This window comes from Panthera uncia, assembly GCF_023721935.1.
Source record: "Panthera uncia isolate 11264 chromosome B2 unlocalized genomic scaffold, Puncia_PCG_1.0 HiC_scaffold_24, whole genome shotgun sequence".
Taxonomy (NCBI): Eukaryota; Metazoa; Chordata; class Mammalia; order Carnivora; family Felidae; genus Panthera; species Panthera uncia.
The window spans coordinates 73,012,678-73,020,919 of record NW_026057580.1 but is presented as its reverse complement, the minus strand read 5'-3'; the positions used below and the strand labels follow the sequence as shown (position 1 = coordinate 73,020,919).

The following is an 8,242-nucleotide window of genomic DNA, read 5'->3' as shown; positions in this document are numbered from 1 at the left end:
ACCTTCATCACTTGACTGGAGCTTATTTTTCACACATTCTCATTATTTTCTCCTTCTCATGCCTTTTGGCCTTTCCTCCTCATCTCTTTTAACTCTTAATTTTGGAGCCCTCTTCCCTCTTCTTGGGCTTAATTCCTATTCCTATTCAGTTCTGTCTCCAAACTCATACCTTACCTTTATCACTTCATTTTAGCTCATGGTTATGTATATCACCTGTATGTCACCTATACCACATTTGTATCTTCACTCAGAACCTCTCACTTGACCTCCAAGCCCAAAGGCACATTATTTTAAAGCTAAGGTTAAGCTGACTCCTCGCTTACATGAATCCCTTTCAGACCTCTGACTGGTGGCCTAGCAATGTGATTATATAGGCAACCATTTTTGTAAAATGTACAAAACACTTTATGTAATGGCAATTTGTTATGATGCTGATTCTCTCATGCTTCTTTTGCATTGAAATAACGATGGATATTTTGCAGATATGATAAATGGGATTTTAAACTAGGAGTGAGCTTCTAGTCAGAATGCAAAGTGGATTTTTTTAAAACTTATTTTATGTAGGGTACAGACCTGTTTTCTGTTGAAGTACTGTTGAGCACTGTAAATAGTGAGTTTGTGTTTAGGGGTGTAGAAGAAAGGAGGAAGAAGGAGAGGAAATGCAGGCATCATGCGTTCACAAGAAATAAGCTGAAAAGACAGTTTCAGAAATGTATTATGAAGGGATTTTTCTGTTGATTTAAGGCAAATGGAAAATAATAGACCATAAATGTTTCAAAAAGTTAGTCATTTGCTGCACACTGGGCATTTATATCAGTGCTGTATAAATGGAGACCGGTTTGTATTTCTGACATGCAACTCTCCTTCGATGACAGCTGAGTTTGAGAACACATAAAATTTGAAATAATTCAAAAGACTTATATTCTTACATACAAATGATCAGTAAATAATGGGCACACACAGTATGTTCAACATGTTCCTTGAGGTATTTATGAAATCATTCGATCAATCATTGAATAACTATTAATGAGTGCCTATTATGTTCAAAGCACCATGCATGTGAAGGAGTGTCCATACATGTGTCTCAAGGAGTCTTATCAAGGAGTTTATAAATCTGTTAAGATAATAAAATATAGATACATAAGCCTCTCACCAGGCATCCTCATGAGAGTAACAGTGTCAATTAGACCCTGTGTGGCAATCCCCAATGCACTATTGTAATGCCTAGGGAAGACATGGCAACCTGAAAACCCATCTACTTCCTTAAAATAATCCAACTTTTCAATGATTATCTAAAAGTCTTCACTGTGGGAGCAGACAACATGGACTCCAAGCAGATGTAGCAAACTGGCATGCCCCTGTTTTGGGGAAAGCTGTGGTCCTATGGGCAAAAACATCATGATTCAATCACAAGGCCATCCAGGGGCATCTGGAGAATATCTCTGCTCTGGAGAAACTGTTGCCTCATATCTAGGGGGATGTGGGCTTTGTGTTCACCAAGAAGGTGAACTGAGATCAGAGTTCTAATCACTCAGATCAGAGACATGCTGTTAGACAATAAAGGGCCATCAGCCACCTATACTGGTGGCTTAACCCCACATGATATCACGGTACCAGCCCACAACACTGGTATGGGGCTAAAGAAGATCTCCTTCTTCCAGGATTTAGAAATCACCATTACTAAATCTCCAGGAGAACCGATGAACCATTGAACCATTAAAATACTGAGAACTTGAAATACTGAGTGCTGTGCAAATGATTAAGACTGGAGACAAAGTGGGAGCCAGCAAAGCCATACTGCTGAACATCCCCTCCCCCTTCTCCTTTGGGCTGATCATCCAGCAGGTGTTTAACAATGGCAACATCTACAACCCTGAAGTGCTTGATATCACAGAGGAAACTGCATTCCTTTCCTGGAGGGTGTTTGCCATGTTGCTAGTGTATGTTTGCAGATTGGTTACCCCACTGTTGCATCAGTACACCATTCTATTATCAGTGGATACAAATGAGTTCTGTCTTTGCCCATAACATATGCTCCCTTGCTGAAAAGATCAAGGTCTTCTTGGCTGATCCACCTGCACTTGTGACTGCTGCTACCACAGCTGCTCTTGCAGCTTCTGCTGCTGCCCCAGGCAAGGTTGAAACAAAACAAGAATCGGAAGAGTCCCATGATGATGTGGGATTTGGTCTCTTTGACTAATCACTGAAAAGCAACCAACTCAGTCAATTTTATTTATGAAACAAGGAAATAAAGGCTTAGTTCTCTTTTTTTTTTTAATTTTTTTTCAACGTTTTTTATTTATTTTTGGAACAGAGAGAGACAGAGCATGAACGGGGGAGGGGCAGAGAGAGAGGGAGACACAGAATCGGAAACAGGCTCCAGGCTCCGAGCCATCAGCCCAGAGCCTGACGCGGGGCTCGAACTCACGGACCGCGAGATCGTGACCTGGCTGAAGTCGGACGCTTAACCGACTGCTAGTTCTCTTTAAAATATGTAGACATATAAATATATGAGGCAATATATGAGAATAACTAGATCACAAATTTAAGAACAGATGTAACAATAAAGCAAAGATCCTCTGGGGTAAAGTAAATGGACACTTGCTTGGTTTAAAGCAGAGAGGTAAAGAAAGAGTAGTGGAAGATTCTATTAACCATTTAGATAGGGCAAGAGAACACAAGACCTTGGCAGAGTGGTTACAGGGATTTTTTTTTTTTCTTGAAGACAAAAACCTTCCTTAATAGTTGTGTAAAAAGATGCAATTTATTTCATTAAAATAAAAATATTTTCAAAAGTTATATAACCAGACAGGTTCCCAGGTGGCTCAGTTGGTTAAGCGTCCATCTTTGGCTCAGGGCATGATCTTATGGTTTGTAGGTTCAAGCCCTGCATCGGGTTCTGAGCTGACAGCTCAGAGCCTAAAGCTTGCATCAGATTCCATCCCTCTCTCTCTCTCTCTCTCTCTCTGCCCCTCTCCCACCCACACTCTGTCTGTCTCTCTCTCTCTCTCAAAAATAAATACACATTTTTAAAAAAGTTATATAACCAGAAGAATTAGCTACCTAAAATGAGTTCTTATTTCTGGGAGGAGTTCACTTAAAATACCTGTAATGTTAGGAATATGAGTATATTTGTTTTAAGAATAAATAAAAGTGGTAATTGAAAGCCACATGCTGGGAAGAGAGGTTTTGTATTTTCTCTTTACTCTTTATAAGAAAAAAAGATAGAATGTTGTCAAGACGATAAGAAAAGTTTTCCATTGGGAAAAGAGAGAGGGGGCTTTGTTAAGTTTCTTAACAAAGAACTTCTACAGAAAATTGTATAAGGTTGAAGATGAGTTGATATCAAATTTTTTCAGTAAAATTTGACTGTTACTCATCCCTCTGTCCTGACCCTGGGTAGAGAATCAAAGATCAAATGGAATCCTCATAGTCTCTGTTAATCAAGATTCAGAAACCATTCAAATAAAGATTCAAGGAAACACTGAAGTTTTATTTGTATTTTGTGGAAGGCTACTCTGTCAAAGAGGGCCATGTCAAGACTAGAGGAAGTAAAATTTTGACATAATTCATGGGGAAAATAATCAGAACTTTAGATAAAGAGATGGTTGTTTCAATAAAAACATTTAATATTTATTAAAATCTTATACGCAAAGGTAGTCTAAGTGTATTATAAACAATTTGGTCAAGGTTGAACACATTTAGCAAGCTGAAATTTGAACCCCTGTAGTCTGGTTTCAGAGCATGCATTGCTAACCATTGAACTGAACCATTTCTAAACATAAAATGAGTTGAAAAGGCTTTTGTTTTGAAGAGGTGCTATTAAAAAAATAAAAGTAAACAGAGTCTTATGATTAGAAATTTGAACAAAAAAAGTCTAGTGACATTGGCACAATTATTGCCTCCAGGGTGTAAGAGACATTTGTTTGAAATATGATATCCACTGTTTCATATCCCAGTAGCCTTCCCCCAACTATTTAATTTTTAAATTTCATTAATTCTCAGTCATATCATCTATAAAACTGAAATAATAGTACCTACTTTTTAGAGATTCAGTGTGTGTGTGTGTGTGTGTGTGTGTGTGTAAAATATTATCTCATACTACAAATGTTGATGACATGTGATGCTCCTGCTAATTCACGATTCTAAGCCTGAGCGGTAGTAAATTGTGATATTATTATAGAATATACAAGGTTAAGAAAGAAAATGTATTGGAGAAAAAAATTGTTGAGACTTTCATAGATATAATATATTATTTATTATTTCATTTGTTTTAATTGTGAACAAATCCCTCTTTTTTGCAAGAAAGAGAAAAACAAAGAAAACACATAAAACAAAAAGAGAGAAATTAATCAAAGTAGAATTCAAACAATCATTTTAAAGCACAGTCCAGTTTCTCTTTTAACCTTAAAAAGCTGGTGCCTGGGAAGGATGAAAGGTTTTGAAAGATAGAGTTTGTTGACATTGGGAGAGGTATAAGGAATATATCCTATAAAGTAAAAACAAGAAATAGAGTTCTTTGTGAAATAGACAACATCCATTTCCTATTTACTCTTAGGGATGAGTGAATTCTGTTGAGGGCAGCATAACTCTTACCCTGGAGATTACTTGTTAAGTTTTGAATGACATGTCAAACCGTGTAACCAGTTTTCATGCATTAACATAGATTGTACCAACAGATATTAAAATGCTATATAGATGACTAATAAAAAGGTGAGAGATAAAAGAAGTAATCAGTGGACATACTAACAGAAAATTTGGTTTATGAGAGAGGATAAAAGGGAGAATTAGGAATACCACTCCTGGCACAATTCCCTTGAAAAACAGGAAATTACCGTTTAAAAAAAAAATGAAGATCACCATGCTGTCATATAGGAAAGCAGAAAAGAATTGTTATTTTGTAAAGGCCAGAAATATAAGTGGCGATCTTAGATGGAAAAGGAATATTCCAGAATGGAAGGCATAGAGATTAAATATAGACTTTTTAAAAGTATTCTGTGGTTTAGTTTTGACTTTGAAAACATGGAAATATTTTACATAATTAGGAAACAACATCAAAGCAAAATGAGACAAAGAAAACAATCTCTAAAAATTGTAAGCAAATGAAGCAAATAAACCTAACTGTATTACATTAGTGGCTAAAATAGAGAAGCTTTAAATAGAAATTTAAAATAAGGAATCGACTCGTACATCCCTCATGAGATTTATATCCTAAGGTCAAACAAACTACAAAAAAAACCCCAAAACAAACCACAATAACCCTTTAACTGATTTTTGTAATCATGTTGTTATTAATATTATAACATTGACGTGTTGATTCTAAAAGTATGTGCAGCACATATACATGTACACATATGGGTAAGAAATCATTTTATATTATTACCGCATTAGTTTCTTATTAATGTTGCAACAAATGAAATTTAGAGGTTTAAAATGACACAAATTTGTTATCTTGCAGTTCTGGAGGTCAGAAGTCTAAAAGAGTTACATAAGGCTTCTTCCTTCTGGAGGCCTGGAAGAGAATCTGTTTTCTTGCCTTTTCCAGTCCTAGAGTCATATACATTCCTTGGTTCATGAATATCACTTCCATATTTCAAAGCCAAGAGCATGACAACTTCTAATGACTCTTTCTCTTTCTGTCCTTCTGCTTCCAGCATCACATTGTTTTCTGTGTGTGTAAGACTCTTTCTTCTAAGGATCCTTGTGATTATAATGGGCCCACCTAGATAACCTAGAATAACCTCCCCATCTTAAGATCCTTAATCACATCTGCAAAGTCTTTTGCCATATATAGTAATTTATTCACAGATTCCAGGGATTAAAACAAACATTATTTAGGGGGTATTATTCAGTCTATCACAACAGGGGACTAAGAGTTTTAGTATATAGTGATATATATATATATATATATGTAAAATTAGACTTATTGAGCTTGCTACCTGAAAGAAAATACTCTTCAGAGGATCTGTGAAATATCTTAAAATGAGAAAAGTTATGGAAGTATATATATACAGTGTTTGGGGGCCTCAAGGAATTGTTGATAATTTGTGAACTAATCAGGTTGCTGGCACATTCATATTATGTGAAGTTACTGTTAGGTCAATTTATCTGTGGTCTTAGTCTTAAAAGTAAGATTCATGGAACAAATACTACATCTATTTGAGTTTAGATATTCTGTTGATATACATCATGATTGTGTTTCTTAAATATATCTCTTTTATTAGTCATAATATAATCCATTTTGCATACGTAGTTTCTGCTTTAATGATCAGCACCCTGCCTCCATGTACTCTTCAGTCTATGAAAACAGATAAATTATTATCTTCTTAGGATGTGATCAGTTGAAATTTGCACCACTGTTTGAGGAGTCTTGATTATTTTTTTTAATTTTTAAATGCAAGCCAAAAGACAGTGAAGCAATATCTTTAAAATACTGAAAGGAACTGTCAACTTAGAATTCTGAACACTGTGAAAATATCTTTCAAAACTGAAGAGAAAATAAAAACATTTAAAGGTGTATAAAAGTAAAACAAATTAATCACCAGATCAGATCTACAAGAGATGTAAAAGACAATCTTTTAGAAAAAAAGAAAAATGACAACACATGGAAATTTGAATCTATGCAAAGAAATGGTATATAAGTAAGTAAATTAAAACAACTTTTCCTTATTTTATAAATGTCTTTAAAAGATAGATTGGTATAAAAATAGAGTGGGAGCACTGATTGCTGGTTAGTCAAGGAACTTAATAGTTGTCACTTCATCATAACAAGTTGAACAAACTGAAAAATCAACAAGATTTTTAGATCTATCAGAGATCTAAACCTCTGTTTCTAAAGTTGGAGAAACAGGCATATACAGGTAATAACAATTTATTAGAGAAGAATCCCACCTTTGCGGGAACCACTACTGGGATGGGAAACCTGAACTATAAAAATAATTTGCTGGAGTCTCAGTGTGGTCAAGCCTGAGAGATAAAATCTCCAGGGGGGATTTCAATCTGGGGAGGTTCTTACACTCTTGTGAGTTTAATCTTACTTTAGATCCCATGGACATTAAAAGAATAAAAAGAGGATACTACTAAAAACTCTATGCCCATAAATTTGATAGCCCCTAGATGTAATGGATCAATTCCTCAAAAGACACAATCTGTTAAAATTCAAATGAAAGAAAATAGGCAATCTGAATAGATCTATGTCTATTAAAGAAATGGAATCAATGCTAATAACTTTCCCAAACAGAAGGTAACAGGCCTAGATTGGCTCACTGGTGAATTCTACCAAACATTTAAGAAATTATATCATTCCTATGCAATCTCTTCCCAGAAGACAGAAGTAGAAGGATTACTTCCTAACTCATTCTATGAGGCTATCATTACCCTAATACCAAAGCCACACCAAAACATTAAAAGAAATGAAGTCTACAAATCCATATGTCTCATGAACATATATGCAAACATCCTCAAAAAATATTAGCAAATAGAATCCAATAATGTATAAAAGAATTATATACTACAAAGAAATGGGATTTGTTCCAGATATGCAACGTTGTTTCACCATTTGAAAATCAATTATCTAATCTATTACATCCACAGAAGAAAAAATCACATGACCATGCAAATAAATGCAGAAAAGACACTGGACATAATAGAATAACCACCCATGATAAAAACTTTCAGTAAATTTGGAATACAGGGCAACTTCCTCAATTTGATAATGAATGCCAACAAAAACTTACACCTAGCATGATACATAATAGTTTGAAACTGGAAGTTCTCCTGTTAAAATTAGAACAAGGCAAAGATGTGTTCTCATCTTAATTTTCAACATTGTATTGGAGACTCTAGCTAATGCAATAAGACGAGAAAAAGGAAAAATAAAATACACACAGACTGTGAAAAAGAAATAAAACTGTTAACAGAGGACATGATCATCTGTAAGAATATCTGAAAGAATCAAATTAAAAAAAAACCCAACTGGACCAATTATAGCAAGGCTGCAATATACAAGATTAATATACAAAAGTCAATCACTTCCTTATATTCCATCAATGAATAAGTGGAATTTGAAATTAAAAATACAGTATCATTTACATTAGCATTGCACCCAAAATAACATACTTAGGTATAAATCTAACAAAATATGCACAAGATCTATGAGGAAAACTACAAAACTGGTAAATAAAGGGAAAAAATCAAGCATTTATCCTTCCTTTTTATTATAAATGTACTTTAGGATAACCAG

General features: G+C 34.7%; 1 pseudogene; it reads left to right on the top strand.

The window, feature by feature from the left end:
- The first annotated feature begins 1,220 nt into the window (after positions 1 to 1,220).
- LOC125938828 (60S acidic ribosomal protein P0-like) lies at positions 1,221 to 2,200 on the top strand (annotated as a pseudogene).
- The last annotated feature ends 6,042 nt before the right edge of the window (positions 2,201 to 8,242 follow it).